This window comes from Neopelma chrysocephalum, unplaced genomic scaffold, assembly GCF_003984885.1.
Source record: "Neopelma chrysocephalum unplaced genomic scaffold, ASM398488v2 Primary Assembly neopelma1_84, whole genome shotgun sequence".
NCBI lineage: Eukaryota > Metazoa > Chordata > Aves > Passeriformes > Pipridae > Neopelma > Neopelma chrysocephalum.
In genome coordinates this window covers 6,280,203-6,301,042 of record NW_020897746.1, presented here as the reverse complement: position 1 = coordinate 6,301,042, position 20,840 = coordinate 6,280,203, and the positions used below count along the sequence as shown (strand labels likewise).

At 45.7% G+C, this 20,840-nt stretch overlaps 1 long non-coding RNA gene across 1 annotated transcript in view; it reads left to right on the top strand.

Annotated features, from left to right (window-relative positions):
• Window positions 1-17,913: 17,913 nt before the first annotated feature.
• LOC113971478 overlaps window positions 17,914-20,840 on the top strand; it is a 33,774-nt gene continuing 30,847 nt past the window's right edge. The window contains exon 1 of the long non-coding RNA XR_003535567.1: window positions 17,914-18,085. This is a non-coding gene — a long non-coding RNA (uncharacterized LOC113971478). The remainder of the gene's footprint in view (window positions 18,086-20,840) is intronic.

Sequence of the window (20,840 nt, the reverse complement as noted above, 5' to 3'; positions counted from 1 at the left end):
CTTTCTGGTTGCACAAAACAGCCCTAAAACCTTTTGGACTTGGGCTGGTCTCCAGCTCTTTGAGGCAGACCCAAAGCCCGTCTGACCCTGCGCTGCTGAAACGGATGTGAAAACAAAGCTGGTTATTTTTGAGCCATGAGTAAGATCAAGATGCACATGTCCCAAAAGGCAGCAGGTCCTGCTGCACGAGCCTGTCACCCCGGATGGGGAGGGTGACAGAGGGCAAGCACTGCAACACCATCTCCAGAGAAACAGCAACCAAACTCCCAACAGCCGGTAGAGCAGGGTGTACACAGGGTGCCTTGAGCCTCACTAGGCATGGGGCATTTGGACAAAGATATTGCTTTTATTGCCTTTTTCATGTGTTACCTCTTTCATTTAGTGTTTGGCTAAACCAGGCCATGGAGTAAAATTCCCAAACACTGAGGAAGAGGGATGAGAGCCTGGACTCCCCGATCCTCCAACCCAGTAAGCCTAACGATCATCCTGGTTCTAAGAAAGACAGCAGCAGCTTGGAAACTGAAGGTGATGCTTTTGCAAGGGCTGGTAAAACCAAAACCAGCAGGAACTGGCTTGCTTATATTTTGATTTTTAAGTGTTTTTGAAGGATCTGTCCCATAAGGATCCTCAATGCTGTCAGCTCCAGCAGCTACCAGGTATTTAGCTGAGAGGTACTTTGGGAGGCAGAGGTTCAGAAGAGCATTCAGGCGTGTGCCCATTGGAATGGCATCCAAAAATGGCTCAAAAACTTGCTTTCATTTGGGAAACACCCCAGCTCAGCAGGCATGTTTTATTGGAAAAGAGAATTTCAGTGCTGAAGAGTAGGATACAGTTTTCTGCGCTGTCATTTTACCTGTGTGAGGGCTTGCAGTCATTTTTCTGTATCCTCCTCCTGCCATTAGTGACTAAAAATCTGGGGTTTGCATTTTATTTTTTATTTTATAGTTTCTTACCATTTAATGAAAACAGTCTTCAAACATTAAAAGGTCAATGCAGGGAACTAGTTGCACTTCAGTAGCCTTCAGGCTTCAAAAAATACCAGGGATCTTGAACTCACAACACCGGAACGGTCAGGATAGGGTTGATAGAGACAAGAAATCTGGTTGCCCTTTGCCTTCAGCTGCAAAGGCCAGATCGTGTTTGTGCTGCTCAGTGAAACGAGGGATCAGAGGGAGAATTTGGTTTGTGACGGGGGTCGGCTGCGATGTCACGGCAGGAGCATCCCGCCGATGCACGGGGTGATCTCCCGACCGAGCGCCTTTCCCTGCCCTTTACAGCCGGCAGCAGGAATCCTGTCGGGGCTTGCCGGTGCCTCAGCTGTGATTCCTCGGATCAAATGTCACGATACGCGCCGTCCGCATCTCTCCCGCCTCTCTGCAGCGCCCCGGGCAGCTGTGCTGGATGTCACCTACACCAGGGACCGAAGACCTTTGGGCTGGATTACAACCTGGGAAACACTTGCAGCTTCCCAAGGAGCCTGCGATGGTGCTGGCTGCCTCCTGGTGAGAGCAGCCACCAGGCAACCCCAGGGTGCAAATCCCGGGGGTGCAGCTCAGTGCTCCGAATATCACCCCTCAGGTGCAGTTTTCTTTACCACAGCAGGTCTTACTTCATGCATTTATTTACTGTGAGTAACAGCAATGCACTTTTACCTAAACACTTCTGTTCTGCTGCTTCAGAATGACTTTGCAGCTCAGGCCATGGGCTTCTGTGAAGATAAGCTGGGAGCAGCCCAGTCTCTGGCCACTGGCACTGGGAGGAGTTCAGATCTGGGTTTACTCATCTTTGCTTGTCTCTCTTCATCATCAGCCAAACCAAAACCTTTGATCCAGCTCTCCATGAATGGTGGTAAACTTTGGATCCAAACTCCTACAATAAGCAGTTGTTTGTCCTGGCTGGATGCTTAAGACTCTGGAGGAAAAGATATTTCTAGGTATTATTCCTAAACAGAGAATGACAGTTGAAAGAAGAACCTTGTCCAGCCAACTCATGTGTCCAACTCTTTGGCTTTCCAAAGGGGAAATAAGTAACTGGATTGAGACACCAAAGAGATAAATGATATTTAACTGGTACTGTAATGAACCTCAGCAATTTGCCTCTGTGGACAACCTGCAAATTCATCTCCATTGCCATTCTGTGAGTTCTTAAAAGACGCTGTGAGTTATTCCCCAAATCCCCTGAAACACAATTGGAATTGAGCAACCAATTCCCAGTGGTCTCATTTGAAAAATCCCAGCCCTATCCCTACAGGGAGGTAGAGCTCCAGGTTAAATATACCCTGAAAAGGCTTGGATTTCTCAGTGTGGGATAGCAGCAGGGAGAGGATGGTTGTGTCGTGCGTCACTAACAGCCCATTGAGCCCGTGGAGCCACGAGGTTTGGTTACCAGTTCCTGGATAGCTGGGAGGTCAATTTGGCCACGAGAGCAGAGGTGGATTTTGAAATGAGTTCCCTGTTGCCTGACTGCTGCTACAAGTACTGACAACAGGCTGAGATGTGTGGAAAAGAGAAGGTAATGTAAGATCTGGTAAAGGATCCCTGTGCTCCTTGGGAGGCAAATTGGAGATGTACACACTGCAGGGTCCCAAGTGTGTGCCAAGCCCCCACATGGCTTTGAACCAGTGGATTCAGGCTTCCACCCTGGTGTGGCTGGGGGCATCAGCCCCTCCCAGTGCATGGACAGAGTTCACAACCAGGTCTGAGCTTGGCCTCGCTGCCACAGCACCGGCCTCTCATCAGAGTCTTCTTGGCAATAGGGAGCTGCCTGCCCTGCAAAAGGCTCAGCCTGGTTCCTGGGGTTTAAACAGAAAGCACAGCAAAGAGCCAACAGCTCTTCCAAAATGACTTTTGAATTCACTGTTGGGGGATTTGCCTGAGGTAAAGCTCATGAAGAAATTCTCTCATCTTGGTCTCTGTGCAACCGTCTGGCTGCTTGAAACTTTAGACAGAAAAGAAATGAGACAAACATCTGGAGACACCCTGCTATCTTTACTGCCTTAATTTGGATATAAAATACCAGGAAAGTCAATCTTCTGGCTGCATATGTTCTTGAAGTGCAGCCAAGGGTGCAGTGAAGGAGTAAGTGGGGATCACCCCTCTCTGGGCAGCAGCACCTCTGCACACTCACTCTTATGTCTGTCCAGCCTCCAGGGAGCAAAAAAGCAGAAGATGCTCGTTCTCCCCCTCCAGCTGTGCACACCCAGATGTGCACAGGAAACTGAAACAGAAACTGGGCCATTGCAAAGAATGCGCAGAAGGCACATGACACTGTGTATGTGTTTGTTTTTAAGATCATCTCTTCATCCTTTCTTCATTAAAAAGCAAATGGCATTTCACATCTCACAAGCCCTCCCTTTGCAGTTCTCTAGCAACCCTTTGCGTGTTAATTAGATCAACTTCACGGTTTCTTTATGAGGTGGGGAGGCTCCACAATCCCCATTTTTCAGGCAGATCAACCCTGTCAAAGCAAACCACGGCTCACTTGCTCACTCACACGTGTGTCCCACACAAGGGTGAGCCCAGCTGCTCCACCTGCCTCCACAGAGCACACGGACACGGCTCTGGTGGGACGGCTCACCTGGAAAGGCAGCACACACCTAAACCTCACATCTGCTCCTCTAATTTACACCTCAGTACACGAGGCCAGGTGGGATCAGCAGGGATGCATTTTAATAATTTCCTTACAGGTGTTTTCAGGGGAAAGTGGGAAGGGAGGGGCTGATTGATGGCATCCCTCTGACTGGCATCCCAGTCCTGTCTCAGCCCTGATTCCCTGGGTGGGTGTAATGCTGAAAAGGACCAGTGGCCTTGCAGGCCAATTTGGCCCTGCCATCAAGCACAGCCACCACCAGTGCCTCCAGCTGCCCTGGGATGGGCTGGAAGGAGGAGGGGTGAGGTGTTGAAGGTATTGATGCAGAATGGAGGGGACATTTGACATTTCCACAAATTGTAAATCCACCTGCAAGCTTGGGAAGGGCAGACTGAAATGTGTTTGTAAATATTTGGCGTTTGTCAGCAAACTGTGATTGTTCACCCATTCAGAAGGCAAAAAAAAAAGGGCCCATAAAACTAAATAGACAGCCAAAACCTTGGTAGGTCTACAAGCAGCATTCCCTAGATTTAAGCTCTGTCAGTGTGGCCACTTTCTCTGTATGAGGAATAACACAATTTCCCCCTGCTACGTCACGTTCAGACATTGTGCTTCCAGGGTTTTGTGAAGATTAATTATGTTTATGCCATACAGTAGAGTTTTACCACTTAGCCACGGATTTCCAGCAAGAGAGGTTATTTCCTAAGGCATCGTGTAGGGCTCAGCACAGTCCAGTAAATAAGCTGATGACTCCCTTAGCTCTGCTCCTTGGGCATTTCTTAAAGTGCAGCCTCGGAGCACACTGTTCTTAAATCAAAGCATAAAAATAACCAAACCAATATCGAGTGAACTGTAGCAGCTGGAGGAATGGAGGCAATAAAGAAAGTTAAAACAGCCCGACAACAATATCCTGTTACCAGAGAAGAATAAGCAATACTCTGTAATGGTGAAACACAAAACCCTTCTTGTGAGAGGGCATTGATTTTCCCAAAAAGGAAAGGGAGAACAAACCGGAGCCGTAATGCAGCATGTGTGGGCACCGAGAGGGTATAACGATGACAACATTGGACAAGTATCTCATCTCCAAAAGCTCAGGCTGCGTGACCTTTAGCAGCATTCAGGATTGTGTGTCTGTTTAGGATGTCATTAAACAAGACAGGCTTCCTCCAGCCGAACAGCGCGTAGAAGTAATTGCAGCGGGTTTGAAGAGCGAGATTCCAGACTAGCTAGTCAACAAACTGGGAAAAGCAACATGTCAGAAATAAACCCAACACAAAAAGCTAGTTTTGGATAATAGCTCTTTACCCCATGTTCAAGTTAGCCGCCTGGTTTCCATGACATGCTTAGTACAGATCCCAGTGCTTGGTGTGCTGTAGAACCGAGGGTGGGATATGAACATCTTTGAGGCAAATTTAGATTAGCTGGAATAGTCCTTAGGATCTTGGTGGTTGGGCTCAGGGAGAGTGGATGGCTGTGTGATTGCTGACAGCTTTGCAGTTCTGTGTGAGAGGGAGGGAGGGATGGCAGAGAAGTAAACCCAGGGTTTAGTACTCCAAAGGTAAGGGTGGTGCCACGTGCGTGTCTCTCATGGCTGGGTGAGTTATGGATGGTGTTTGAAAGCCACAGTATAGAGTAGAATAATGAGGGTGAAGAATTGTAAGGTAGCTTGAAGACTGACATTAATTACCCACTAATTTTCTAGCTGTGATCCATGAAACACTTGTTGCTGATCCCCAGACAGATGGCTAGTCACATAGGACGGGCTTCTCCTCTTTATTTCCATCTGCTATATTTCATTAAGACAGCTAAAAATAAAAATATCCCTAACGTTATTTTTCCATGCAAACTACTGCTACAGTGATTTGATGTGACTGTGAATAGAAGAGTTTCCAAGAGACAAGATTTTCTTAATTAATTTGTGATCTGTGGCATGAAAAGTGACTGCAAATCCCTACACGAGACTCATCCTGAGCGCTACACTTATTTCTAAGTGGTATTTATCTAAAGGAATCAGTTCAAAACAATTTTTTTTTTCTGGTGTAAGGGGAGAAAAGAGGCTGCTGTCTCTTCTGAGCAGAAGAAGTTGCCATTTTTAGGTTCTAACCAGTTGTAGATGGCGCCTATGAAATGGAGATGTAATCAAGGAGATCCTTCAGGCACGAAGCCTTCTTTCCCTCTGTGTAGTGGAAATATCTCCAGAAACAGCTTTTCTGCACAGCTCCAAGCCTCTTGTCAGCCCGCACAGTGCCCAAAAGCCCCCTTAGGGGGGAATGCATTTTTGGGAGGTTGTTTGGTTCTGTCTTTCACAGATTTTTTTTTGGCTCTAGCAAATGTGTCTTTGTGTGTGAGGAAGCTGGGTTCTTGCACACACAGCTCTACCAATTTCAGAGTGTAGTTCCTGATGTACTGAAGTGTTTTCCTGGGAAGTTAAGATCCCCTCTATCCAGATTGCAATTTACTTATTTTCCAGAAAGGGACAAAGCCTGAACCATTTATGTGTTGATAATGCTTTCTGGTCCTTCCATGCCTTTCCCACAAATTCTTTCAGACAGACAGAAGCTCACCCTGATTTCGTGATGAAGAAGATTCAGCATGTTTTAGAACAAGGAACTGTGAGGTGGCCCAAAAGCCCCAAAGGAAGCACAAACACAGGGAGCAGGCAGCCCAGCAGTAGCAGCTTGGTGTGATGAGGAGCTCCAGGGACTCAGCTAACACTTGGTCTCCAGAACTGAAGGTGAAATCTGGGACTGGTATCTTAGACCTGGGCTATTTTTATCCTCAACTACACAAGCCATTGCCATAGACCTCCTGAATGGTGGCCACAGATGCTTATGGGAGATGAGCTCTGTTACTTTACCCTTTCAGAGTTTTCAAGGGCTAAAGTAAGAGTGTTATTTTGGACACCATAGCCCAAAGCACCACTCATACCGTGTCTTAGTGACACTGCCACAGCACAGGCGAGAAACTTAGTTCTCACCCCTCCTTTATCAGTTGCTTCAGCTTAGAAAAGCAGGCGATTTCCTCACCCTCCTGGAAATGTTCCCACGAGGAAATTCCTCCTCCCAAGCCATAGCCACAGAGCCAGTCACACAATCCTTCCCTCTCTTGGATCATGCCATTTCCCCATTTGCTCGGGCTCACCCCAGGAGAACCTTTGGCTCCATTCTCCTGCCTGTTCTTCCTCCTCCAAGAGCAGTTATTTGAGTTCCACCCTAAAAGCACACTGACTTAGGCCCCAGTTTGGCAAAGAATTTTATCACATGCTCGAGTGCAAGTTGACTTAGACCTTCAATCTGTTTTTAGCTTATCAGAGCAGGGGTGGGCAGAGCCCTCGTCCTCTTACGCACGCCCGGCTCTCGTGGAGCTCGGCCGTGGACGAGCAAAGAGCGATGTGCATAAAGTTGAGCAGGAACTCAGATAAGCAGGACTGCTGAACTGGCCTCCATCCAGCTTGGTGGTATGCCTTTTAAGACCTAATAATCTCCACACAACACTGCAGAGGTGTCAGCCCCATGGCTGTGACACACCGCAGGTTATTGGGTGATTCTAACCCAACTCGCTGCTGCACAGTAATTAAACTTTGTGTAGTCTGTGCCTTGCTCAAGCTTTGCCTTGGATAATAGGAACCTTGAATAAGGACTTCAGGGTTAATACTTAATAACTTAGGAGAAGAGAATGTGACTAAAGCAGGCAAAAAAACAATGATTGCCTCCAGTCCAGGAAAAAAATAATGCATTAATACTAGAGTCAGTATTTTATTCTGCTTAAACCACAGTGAAGCTGGACACAGCAGCACCTCATTTTCCTGTAGGGCCTCATTAGAAGAGAACAAGGTTTAATGACAATAGCTAAAGAAACAGAAAGACACCATGGATTTCACTTAGCCACTTGGAACTTCTACCTTCAAAGTCTGGCATATTTAATTCAGCTCATATAAAAATTCCAGTGGTGAAGGGTGGAGAAAATTGAATGTTGAATGAAGACTTTTGTTTTCCTGAACAGAGCTGAAATGAAGAAGAAGCTGGGTGGTGACGATCAGATTTCTCCTATAGGTCAGAAGTTCAATGTATCATCGGATTTCATGTCATGGGGCTGTTCTGTTCCTAATTGCATCCAGCCAGGACTCTGCACATCAGTGAGCTTTTACTCTGGGCTCCCTCCATAAGATATATACTGTAGTCAAAGTAGTAACTAAATCATTTTAAATGTATTTTTAAGGGTGAATCATTACCTTTCAATTCTATAACGGAGCAGAAAATGAAATTAGTTGCTGGCTTGTGTTCATATAAAATATGAACTCCAACACTTAACTGGATTGTCTCTACAGCAAGTTTATTTTGCACAAATTTAATACAAGTATTAAGCTACAAACCTCTGGTAGCTGTGATCTCAGATTCAAAGGCATCTGGAACCTCACAGGGACAGAACCAAAACCCTGAGAAATGTGGCCTGAGGGCTCATGGCCCGACCCCAACCATCAGTTGTGGAGGGTGGATGAAAGAGTCTGAGCTGAGCTGAGTTCATGCAGTAGGTGAGAGGGGGATCTGAGCAAGCAGCACTCTGCAGCACAGGTCCCGAGTGATCCCACTACATAACTGCATGAATTATTTATACATCTTGGGGAGAGAAGCTATAGCCACATCTCAAGCTGAAATAAAAAAAAAAAAACAACAAAAAACCAACAAACCCAACAGCTTAGCACTTAGCTGATGACTGACTTTTTGAATAATTTAAATTCGACAGAGACATCCATGGTGGACTAGCATGACCTCCTATGGACATCTGTTCATCTGCAGAATTAAATGAGACCGAGTGAGCGTGTGAGCTGCTCGCCCAGCCAAATCACAATATTAAATTATGGCAGAGGAACACGAGCTGTTACACAAGGATGGTGTGGGGCCACAGCTGAGAACCAAGCTGGGGTACCTCACCTTCATCCAGCAGCTAATGAAGGTTAAATTACCAATCCCAAACCAGTTTTACATTGTGTATGGCTCCTCCTGAGCACCTCTCTGCTTTGAGAAGCCTCTCTTGGACGTGGTATTCAACTCTCAGAGAGGTTTTACCCTTCCTACCTCCAGGACAGACCACCTTGCGACCTGCAACACGTTCTCTCCTTAGTAAATCGTCTTCCAAACATTTTCATCCTGAAAATAAGGGTTTCACAGGTTTCAGCACACTCTGGTTTCCCATGCTAGGAAGAATGAGGCTTTTGCTGGTGCTGTAGGACAGCTTTGAGATGCAGCTTGGGAGAGCAGAGCCAGCCAAGAGCTGCACAGAAGACACGTCTGTGTTCCTCGGGTGCTATGAATTTCTCCTAAAGGCAAGAAACCTGAAACTGCAGTGGCAAGTCAGACTTCCTCCCGCGATGGAGTGGAGGCAGGCTAATTTTAGTCACCATGCTCTATGCAAATCATCATTCTGTAGCTGAGTTTATTTTTTAAAGTGCTGACTGCCAAACTTGCTGCAGGGCATAGACTCTTCATATGGGTCTTAAAGAGGTTTGAAACCAGCCCTTCAGTCAGTGGTGCTTCATTTCAGATACAGGAGTGGCAGCTCAAGGGGGCCCTGTGAGAAAGCAAAATTTCAATAGGAAAGGTCTAGCTGAGACCATATATTGATTTTTTGACTTGACAGAATTAGCTGTTAGTGGGGTTTTTTAATATATTTTTGATTCTACATATAATTTTTTGTTTTCCCTTGAAAGTTTCCCTCATGAGCTGCATGCTCTGGGCCCACAGGAGATGCTGGGAGTGCTGGTGTCTGGATCACACCGAGTATCTGTAGATAAAGGAAGCAGATCACTACTGGGTTTGAGATTTATTCTTCTAAATATCTGGCACATTCACAGAGTTCACTTTTAAGTGGGATTGATCTGACTTCCTAGGAAATAAGTAGTTCTTTAAAACATCACTATTAGACTGTGATTCATGGCACTCATTTGAGAGGCAGTGGCAGAAATGGGGAACACGGAGCAGCAGCAAGGCAGGATGTGCTTCCAGGAAGCCCAGGCTTCACCATGGACAGTGAATTGTTACATTTCTCTTCAATATTCAAAAGACTTAGCATGCAGACTTTCATCTGATAACTTTCATAGAGTCTCTATCACGAGTCATGCTATGACTGAATTGTTCTTTGTGCTTAAATGAAACAATTCTTCATTATTTCTTATCAACCTATCATAGAGACCGTCAGGAACTTTCCTTTCTCAGCTTTGAGAATAACCACTTCCAAGTTTGATGTCTTACCCATAACCTTCAAGGCATTTTCCCATCCAAACGGTGGATCTGCCTGGACCTGAGTGCAGAAAGGCAATTTGAATCCCGAACTCAAAAATGAGGCAGGAGAGCAAAAACAGGAGCTTGTTTCAACTGTGAAACTATTTTAAAAGGCACTTCTGTGTTCTGTGGCTGATCTTGAGTCTGCAACCTGAGTGCTTTGGATCTGAGGCTCGAGCCCTAGTGAGCGGTCAGAATTTCTCCTTGGAATCTGCTATGGGTTTTAGGAAAGACTTGGAGAAAAAAAATGTACATGGCAAAATCTAACTTAGATGTAGAGGTTGTGAAATACCTGGTTGCATTTAGGGCATGGAAGGCTGCTATGGAAAGCTGAATGCAGGAAGTTGCTGCATCGTGCATGTGTTTCCATCCAGGTGAACAATCTGCTGATTTTGTAAGAGCCCAGAAATGCTCAAGAACTAAAAACAAGTAACTGTAGGACTGTGTATACAACACGTGACCAGCCGTGGAAGGGAGACACTGAGGAAAAACATCTTTTCCAGAATAAAAGTTTGGAACAATCCCAGCAGAACCCCATTCCCCTCCTTTGGAGGGACTCCAGGTGTTGAGTGGGTGCTGGATGTCAGTGGCTCTGACTGGAGCCTGAGCAGCCGTGGCAGGACTGGGGTTTGGGGTGCTCACAGGAGAGGGGGCTCAGGGGCTGGAAATGATTCACCTGCCTAATTTGCATCTTCCCAAAAATATGTTTCCCATGAAAGTGGAGCCATGGCCCAAATCTAAGACCGGGGAGCAATAAGGAGCCTGTGTGGATATGAATGGTGTGTCTGTGCTGCCGGGTGTTCCGCCGGGACGGGCAGACCCGCTCCCCCTCCGGCGTGGCTACACTCTATTTCTGTACATTTTCTGTGTCATTTCATCGCCCCTCAGCTTCATATTAAATCTGACCTTTCCACTGCACTTGACTGGGGAAAGGTAATCACCTGCTTTGCTTTCTTCAGGGTTATACATCATTGTGCATGACAGGCAGATAAGTGTACCTGGAAAATATGGTTGCATGTGAGACCAGGCAGCAAAAAATATCTGAGAGCAGGTCAGGATCCACTTGAAGACCTGCCAGACCTGCCTGAGCGCAAATACATTTTTCAGGCTGGGTATTTAACTCCCACTGGCTCCCGTGGAAACTCAACAATTGCAGAAAATCTTCTGCTTTGAACAGAGAGAGTCCAGTCCCCCCCTGCTGCAGCGAGGCCCTGAGCGAGCACGGGGAGGGAGGCTTCTGTGATTGATGGTGTTGCAAGGAGTTGGGAAGTTAGGAAGGAAGGAAAGCAATCTTTTTAGGTTTCATGCAGTGGATAGAGATGGATCTAAATGCACCCTTGTGCAGCCCTTGGTCTGGAACTGAGACTGTGCATTGCACTAAATAAACATCACCCCAAAGGAGTTTAATACCTAAGTGCATCCATAAGCATCAGGGGTGAATGTTCCCAAGGGATAACAATAATCTCACACAAACAGCTCCGTTAGAGCACCTTTAGAGAAATTCAGAGATTTCTGATTAATGCAACTATAAAATGCATGCATCTAGTGTAGATTTGATCTGCTGGCTACTGATGATATTAATTGCTGGAACATGGTGTCGATTCCAAAATGATGGCAAAGCTAATCCACCAGGAAAGGGGAAGGGGCACAGTGTGGATGCTGTTTTGGTCAACCAATACACAGCTCTCTTAAGCAATGTTTAATGTATACATCCAGGAGCAGAGTAAAGGAGCCTTCACTGTGCTCAGCATTGCTACAACTGCTTATTCTTATTGCTTTTTATAGTATCTTGATACTGTGCCATCCAGAGTGCCTGGATATTCAGGATATAACCTCTAAGGAGGGACAGAGGGGATGGGGTCAGCTGCAGCAAATGCAAGGGCAGGGCTCCTACAGCTTGTGCTTTGAAACACCTTAATTAAGGTGAGGAAAATGCCTTGGTGTCACAGCTTGTTCTACTTGCTTTTCTCGTGTAGAAGCTCTACTTAATGCTGAAGTGATTAAAGAATAATCCAAGTCGATACAGAAGCATCATCCAATGAAAACAAAGACAGTTTAGCTAAAATTGCTTTGAAAATGCTCATTAATTAAGCTAAGGTAAATTTGCATAGATGTGGGCTTGCTAACACTCTTTTCCCCCTCTTCCTATCTAAATGGGACTAATTATTTCTCTAATTATGATGTAATTGTGTGGCCTTGGGATTATTGATTACAGATGCACTCCTCCTCTCCCTGTTTTGCCTGAATCCAAGCAGAAGAGAGGGATGCTCCTCTGGGATGTGCTGCTACTCCTTTTGGCTGCAGCCTTGACCTTAAAAAAGAGGAAAAGAAAAAAGTGAGTAAGCTGAGCTATTTATAGTCAAGCTAATTATTTTGATGTGATATGACAGCAGCGGAGCCTGTTTTCTCTTCACACAATTAATGGCAGTGGAAGAAGCATTCAATACCCTTTAACAGTGTTTGTTGGCTACAATACAAACCTTTGCTTAACATTTTAAAGGTGCAGGATTTTGAAATGGGGAGCACAAGGTGTGTTGTGTTTCTGGCTGGTGTGAGTAGAACTAAGGAGCTGAAAGGGAGGTGCTGCTGTTCAAGAAAAAAATCCCCAGTTTGTGGGGAAGGTGGCAGCAAGTCTGCAAACCACCATGTAAAATCCTACAGGTCAAACCTCAGGTGGCTTCTAGGGTTCTTGGTGGACACCAAGGAGTTTGAAATAGTTTATTATATAGGGAAATTGAGGCAGAGCAGTTAACTTGGCAATGCTTGCAAGGCAAGTAAGATGCCAGAGAGTGACAATCTTGGTCCGTGGTCTCTGATCCTTCCAGAGAAAATGGATTTACACTGTGCTTTTCACTGTCCCTTACCTGTCTTTGTACTGTTCCCATGCACAAATCCCAGGAGGGATAACCTGCTGAGCTGCAAATAAACTGGGGAAGGTGGAGGGGACAAAGGGGGATGTCTTGGCTGAAATTTTTGTTGCCTGTGACTGAAGATTTCTGCAACAAAAAAACACCCCCTGAGCACTGTGATGTGTTTTCTAGGTCTCGGGGGAAGTTGTTAATAGAAACTATTCCTGCTCTCTGTTTTGGAGCTGGACAGGACAGATTTTTTTTTCTTTAAATTTTTTGGATTAAAAAAAAAAAAGCGGAGTTGATAATTTCCTTTAACCAAGACAGAATTTGAAATCCTAAATTTTTGTGAGTCATTTCTGGTGCAAAAGCACCTCACTGTTGAAGCTCAGGCCCTCCTTCCCTGCAGGTTTATAAAATAGCTTTTCTTCCTTGCTCCTCACCACCCTCGGGGTGTCCCACAGCTTGTCCCTCTTCGTGACCACAAAACTCCTGCCAGAGGATTTGCCATGTATTCCAGGTCTTGCTTCACTATGGCAAGAGAGGAGGAAAAATACCTGCTCTCTCCTCCTTTTGCAGCTTCGATTGGGTCTCTGAAATCTGTGCTCTTCTCGGGTTGCTTCTGGTGACCTTTCAGGCCCTCAGAAAGCAGGTGCTGTTTGCGCAGCCTTTACGTGACTGTCGCTTTGTTTCCCTTTGATTTATCCTTTTTAAACCCCCGGGTTAGGCAGTTGCAGGTACAGTGCAATATTCATGAGAGGCTGATTTATGCAGGCACAAGGCTGTGCAGTGGGATTATAGGGTACTGAATGTTATATGCAGCTTTAATTTCTTTTTATGACCAAAGGATACAGCCAGCGTTTCTCAAATATGGAATTTATGAGAGCCTCATTCATGCAGGGTTTAAAGGGCCCCTGTCTCTGTGCCCTGCCATGGGACGAGCAGCCTGTGCAGCCTCTGCCAGTGAACAAAACTATATATAAAAACACATCCAGAGCAGTTAGTTGGACACTGAAATGGCCTCTGCACACAGAGCCCAGGCAGTCCTGCAGGATTTATGCAGCCCCAGCCCTCCTCCAAGTTACAGGGGCACAGAAAAACAAACTCTGTGAAATAATTGAGTCAAAAATCTTCCAAGCAGGCATTTTCTGTGCAGTGCAGTGCCAGGGGTTAAGTTCAGGACTTCTAAAGGGCACTACAGTGCAAACTAAGTAACAGAGGGTATTTGTGGCAAGTCCAGACAACATTGGCCCTCCTAAGCTCCAGTCCTGTGCTCCCACCAACGCAGCTTGTTCCTCTTCTGCCTTAATTTTGCGCTTTGCATCTGACCTGCGAGTCCCTTCTCCCAAGAAGGAACCCCTCCGCTCACAGGAGGAGCAGGGTTTGTGTGCCTGATGGCTCCCCAGGCACTGTTGTCCACCTGGAATCTGCATTGGAGATTATCCAACAGCCTGGCAAAAAATTCAAGGTATTAAAGGCAATAATATGGCCCTGCAACGGAACGTGCGTGTCTGATGTGGTGAATTATCCAGCCCTCTCCTGCCTGGAGTGTTACACGTCAAATTACATGTACTTACATCCCACACAGCTATTCTGGGGAGAGAGATGATTCTTTGGAAAGCCACTAAAGTTTTTGTAGTGGAACTGGAACCAGTGGTATATTCAGAAACCTCACAGGGGGTTCCTCATGGGAGATGGCCCTGGCAGCCTGTGACTGTCTCCAGCTCCAGAGTCCCTGTGGGAGGGTGAAGGGGACCTGTTTCAGCCTCCATGAGCACAGTGAAGAGTCATTTCCTTGGTGTCTCACACCAAGGCTCTTTCTGTCTGTGGTGCTCCAGGATGGTCAGTGCATGGTCCTGGCAGTGAGCCCCCAGTTCTCATCTCATTGCTGCTTTTCTTTTTGCTGTTGCAAACACCTCTGAGTCCAGCCCGGACAAGAGGAAAAAGCCTTACCCATTTCAGCTTCTATTTCTGCAGAAGGGGAGCTTTTCTTTCCATCTTCCCTTCCTGCCATGCCATCCAGGAAAACAAAAAGGCACTGCTAACATCTGCTCTTTTCTCCTCCTACGTGCAGGCTCTTTCTGGGCTCCCTATTAAAGCCCTTCCCACACGGCAGCGTAGGCAGCCTCATGCGTGTACATCTCGGCGTACAATTTTTCCCATCCCTTTGGGAGCAACGTTTGCAAGAAAGTGACTGGTGAGGGTTTATTTTTGCTCCTTGCTAAGACTTTGGTTTTTAACGGGCTCCTCGTTCCCCAACTGCACCTCCTCCTCCGGCGCCCAGCCCGTGCGCCGAGCGCGGCGGGGCTGACACGGATGCTCACGGAGACACTGGGAGTGGGTGGAAAGGGATGCAGCAACGTATGTAGAAAATTCCCATTGCTAAGCTACGCTCAGGTGCGTTTACTTCTACCAAGAGGGGTTACTAAGGAAACAAGGAGCTGATTTCTGGGGAGGGGCAGGGGGGAGAGCAGCGGTTCCCAATGAGCGACAAACGCTACACTTGCCCTTCAGCTTTGATGTTTGGGGTCTGTTCTTCGGTCCCCTGTAATTGAAAAGCATCTGATTTTGAGGTTGTTTTCACTCTCCCGTCCCAGTCCCGTCCCTGGGGCCGTGGCAGGGTGCCGAGCCCTCACCATGAAACACACGAGCGCTCTGAGTCACTCCTCCTGCTGGCAAAGGCAACGGGAGAATCCATCTGGGCTCGTTCCATCCAGAAAAACTTGCCATGTTTTGCAATTTGCACTTTTCTTTTTTTTTTTTTTCTCCTTCTCCGATTTGGAGCGGGTTGGCTTTTTCCGAAGCTGGCATGGCTTTTTGTTGCAACAGGAAAAATCCCCATCAAAATAAATTTTTGCTGGAAGGTTTAATCCGAGAGGTTCAAAGCTGAACAAAGCTGCTCCTGCTGCACGGGGAGCTCCGCAGAAAGATGGCCCGCTGCTTCCCACAGTCCCAGTCAAACCCAGTTGCCAATTATCAGGCTGTGTGTGCATCTTGCTGAGGCTCTTATGGGGTAAAAATTTCAGTAGGAGATGTCCTGAAGGGTACAAAATAAAGGCAGGGGGTTGAAGGAATGGGAAGAGGTTGGACTCGCTGTTCTGGGCCGGGTGATGTGAAGCAGGTTTTGGGGTGCTGGGGCTCAGACTGTGCAGGCAGCAGTGACCTCCAGCCCACCCAAGACTTGCCAGTCAATGGAAAGGAGTGATTTACTGTATCAAAAATAGCAATTTTCCTTGGAAATGCAAGAAAATGATTAATTGCACCACAAGGTGCAATGTCAAGAGCACCTACTTCATAACATCAAAACAGAAGGGGTTTTAAGATACAGCCCTACTTTAAAAGGGGAAAACATACATTTTCTAAGTTAAGAAAGCAGATCTAAATACTGAAAACAATTCAGAAAATGCCATAAAAGAAACATGAGCAGGAGCAACATCATTAAAAAGGAACATTTCAAAAGGATTTATAATCGCCAACTGAAGTTCTCCAGTAGAGAAGCAAAGAAAAAGAATTATTCGTTTTTTATTTTTAATTGTGTTTCCTGAATAGTGTGTTTAGGTTGGGGGGATGTGACATAATTGTGTATTTTCCCACCATTCAGAAAGTATAATTCAAGTTATCACAAGGAACACTTGCTCATTAAAAAAAATAATCTAAGCTTGCAAACCTGATGGGTTTTACAGTGTGATTAACTTGCTGGCTTCCAGAGCGTTTAACTCAAACAAAGGGAAAGTTCAAAGAGAATGGTTTGGTTTATCTTAGTGTATAATTTTTTTTTTCCTGTGAACACAGAAAAATACAAATGACAGTTTATGTTGTTTTTGATAGATTTACAATGCCATTAGATTGCACCCAGGCCATCCTGAAGACGGACTTCTTTTAGTCTTTCCTGTCAAGCAATTTAAACCCCCAATTCATTGGAAATTAATTCCAGAAGAAAGGAAGGGAACAGATTGTTGTTCTTCCATATTAGCTATTCTTGCTAACCCTTGTGTGCAAATGGCAATGGGGATGGAGGGGGGGAAAAAAGAGACGCTTGTAGCAACATATTTATTTTGCAGCAGGGAAGGGCAGTGTGGAATTTTTTTTATCTGCATGGGAGGGTCTGTATCACAAGTGGTGACAAATATTGCACGTCCAGCTGTGATGGTTTCTAGTGATACAAAAGGTGTGTATGAAGCAGATCACATTCTTTTAGAGGGATCAGTGGTTTTCCTGTGGGAAATAACAGATTTTACCCGAGCACTGAAGTGTTGCTCCATCCAACTTGATACACAGGACTGACCCAGAGCTGAAACTTGTGAAAAGTCCCCAGGGCAGCTGCAACTTCGCTTACTCTTGCAAAGGAATAAACTGTCGTTACACAACTATATTTATCCAAGGGGTTGCACGACTTTAGGGCTCTGTTTCAAACAGAGCATTCCCGAGGCAGGTCCCTGGGGGGATGTGATGTGGTTACCCCTCCTGGGAAATGCAGAGATGCCTGAGGCACATTGGCAGCTGGGTTTGTCCTCATTGCGCTTTTGGGACAGGTTAAAAGTGCTGTTACCAAGGACAAGAGGGAAAACAAAGGAAGTTTTTTGATGGGAAGTTTCATAGCTTGCTTCAGTATCCTATATATTGCTTTTAGGAAGCATTTTAAAATTACCTGAAATGCAGTTTCGTGGTATTACCAGCAGTCACAGTCTGACCTGGGACGTCACTATTTTGCAGTTTTTAATAATAATGAAAAACCCCTAAAGTGAGAGTTATGCTGCACAGTGGTTTGGATTCCATTTTTGGGTTTGTTTGTCTGTTTTTATGGTAATATTATGGTGTTGCTTTAAAACTGAAATGGTTGAACCAGAGAGCCTGGTCACAGCTTCCAATTTAGTAGATCTGTCATTATTTACCTGGAGGGGAAAAGAAAGTGACAATATTTTCCTAAATATCCCTGCCTGACACCCGATCCCTGGGCAGGTATCTCTGTGCTGAGCTCCCTCCACCTTGGCACCAGCACAAACCCCTCTGGACCTGCCAGATCTCCCGGGGTCACAGGGTGGTCAGGACGAGTGAGTGATGGAAATATTTTTGGGATGAGCTGGGATTCCCTCTGAGATCCCAAACAGCACGAGCAGTGTTGCTATTCAGAACAACTTTGACATTGCTGGTCCATTCAGACCCCCCGGCTGCTCCTTATCCAGCAGCAGCTCAGTGGTACCAGGATTGAAGGTTTTGTGTATTGTAAGGAAATTCAGAGCCACATGAAGACGAGTTTGAGCTTAAAACCCCACTGGAATTTGCCCAGATGCAGTTGGTGTTTCTTTCACGGTGAAAACATAGCTTCAGCCTTATGAAGAATTGCAAAATACCTACTTGTCCAAATAAACAGTGAGTAACCCAGACTTCACCCAAACGCTCTGGTTTCTCAAACAGGCCCAGCCCTAAAGCCCTGGCTGTGAACAAACAGCATCTGAAAAGTTTGGTGTGCTTAGAGCACTCAAATAAAAATAAAAATTAAAAAGAAATTGGACATAAAATAAAAACGATTTTAAGAAAAAGTGTATATTATTCCCTCAACGAGGGATTATTGGCTGAATGAGGAATTCAAATGTGGGACAAGAATTTCTGCCCTGAGTTTTAAAAGATATAATGTAATTATTTATTTATTTTTAAATTTAAAAGGTCCCTGGGCATTGACAGTGCTGAAAGAAGCTTTTTAAAACCAAAGCAAAGCTTTTAAGCCTTCAAGAAGTGCTGACAGGGAGAAAACACTGGCATCTGCCTTTCCTCCTGTCTTGAGGGTGAGGGTTCAACTTCAGCCCCACCGAAGGGTGCGTGACCTGACCCCGGTGTCCCTGACAGCCTGGGGTTGAAGGCACAAACCCAAAACTCCATGAACTTCTCATGGCCATTTTTTGGCTATTTCACTTCTCCATGTGCTCAGAAGGTTGTTACCCAGCACATTTATTATTTATTTGGATGCTGAAGGGACGATGATCACCTGAGACCTGATGTTTGAGCCCTTGTCCTGTAGGGAAAGGGTCTCTGAAGGATGTGTCTAGTGATCCCAAAATAAGCAGGGCTGTCTCCAGCCAGCACATTTCTCAAGAGCTTTTCCATGACACACCACTGAGACTTCAAAACAGGGTTTTCCTGCAGTGGCAAATGTGAAAACACACTTGAGCCTTTGCACTGCTGCTCATAGAGACAACCAGGGAGGGATCAACAACACAGCGTGTTGGAAAGTGGCACCTCAGGGCCCCCTTTCACTTGTCTTCTGCAACAGCTTGTGCTGCTGGGAATTTTAAAGCCAGAGCTGGGAACGCTGGCATCAAGCAAATCTAAAATTCTGCATCTCCCCAGGCACCTGTGCAAAAAAAAACCCCAACATAAAAAAAGAGAAAAATCACAGATTTATGCTATTCCAGCAATGGGGCAGCAGTGCACTGTGAGCTTCAGCAATGCCATTGGTGACTCTGATTATTTTTTTAAAAGCTTTTGAATATTTATACAAAATTGCTCAGGAAGGAATTATTTGTCATTCTTTTTCATTGTTGACAAAATTTCAAGATCAAATTTTAAGGAAAACAACTGGTAACAGACACTTTAGGGCTTTATGGCAAGGAAAAAGCCTGGATCAGCTGTGCTGGCACTTGAGGTTTTCTTGGGCTGTTACAGTTAATAGGAAATGTCGCTCTCCTAAAGAAATGCCATTTTATTTTTGAGCTATCGAGGAAAGTTGCACAGATCATAAATGATAATAAGGCTGTGTGTGTAATCAGGCAGGTGTGATAATAAGGCAGGTGTTTGGCTGGGGGGTTGTTTTTTGGGATGCCCTGCTCACCTTGGTGCCTTGGGTGCACATTCAGGGTGAGTTTGCTCTGAAGCTTTGATTCAGCAACGTGCTTTAGGTTTGGACTGACACAGGAACAGCCACGTTTCCTTCTCTTTGGGGTCACTGAGTTTATGTGTCCAAGCTCCAAATCAGCCCAAGTTGACTTGAAATGCTGCCAGTCCGGCCTTAGATTTGCTAGACTCAGACTAACCAGGAAATCTCCTCTTGATGAAAGTCTGGGGTGGGGGAGAGGGCGCGATCCCTGTGTTATATGAGCTACAACAATTTTATCTGCAGACAGTTTAGTATTCAAGAAACGCATAAAAAAAACAAGGGTAAAGGTTTGCAAGGCACAGCTCCATTTAATGTAAACTCCACCTAAACTTTGCTATTTCTTATTAAGACATCTGAGAATGTGCAAACCCATTTATCAAACCTTTTCCACGAGAACACTCCAGTACACCCCATCTCCTGGCCAACCACCCCAAAGGCACCAGTGGTGAATCCAGCTGAGCTGTGCTCATCTGAGGATGATTCCCTATGGAGGGGGCATCACCATCACCCCGAGCTGGGATGGGAGCCCAAAACCCACAGGGAGGCCTGTCTGGGCTGGAGGTGTGACTGTGATAAGTTTGGATTTGCACAGAGCTGGTTTGGCAGGGCTGAGACATGAAGGTCACGGAGTAAGGGAATCTGGGGTTATTTATACATGGGGTGCTCTCCACTGAGAGCAGCAACATTTGATCAGGGACCTCTCCCAGCCGGAACCCCCTGCCCCAGGGGCACACACTGGACATATCTGTTACCAGCAGGTCTCCTCCCACCCTGCTCTGCAAAATAACCCTCTTCGGGGCTGGACTGAAGGGCAAACATATGAGGCTGAACCTGTCTGACCCGGTGGCAGCATTGGTAGCATGAGCTGGAGGAAAAATCCATCACAAATTGGGTCCCTGCAGCTGAAGCATCTCTCATCTATGTGCAAATGCTGAACTAGCACAAGGCAAAGTTTCTTTTTTTAAAGCCCAGTGCTGGTTTGTGCAGTTTAATGATTTCCTCAGATATCTTTTTAGTTATTTATTTCCACTCTCTAAAGGCTCCTGGCTCTTTAACATTTTTTTAATGGTATTTTCTGAGCATGTTCTCAAATTAAATGCTGCTGAAAGCTGTGTTGCTTAAGAGGATGGGGGTTTGCAGAGCACTTGGGCCTGATTCAGCAAAAGCACTTGATTATCTTCAGTTTAATTTTACAAAGTAGTTAAGCACATGCCTAAAGCAAGGTATGTCCTTAAGTCCACCTCTGCTCAGCAA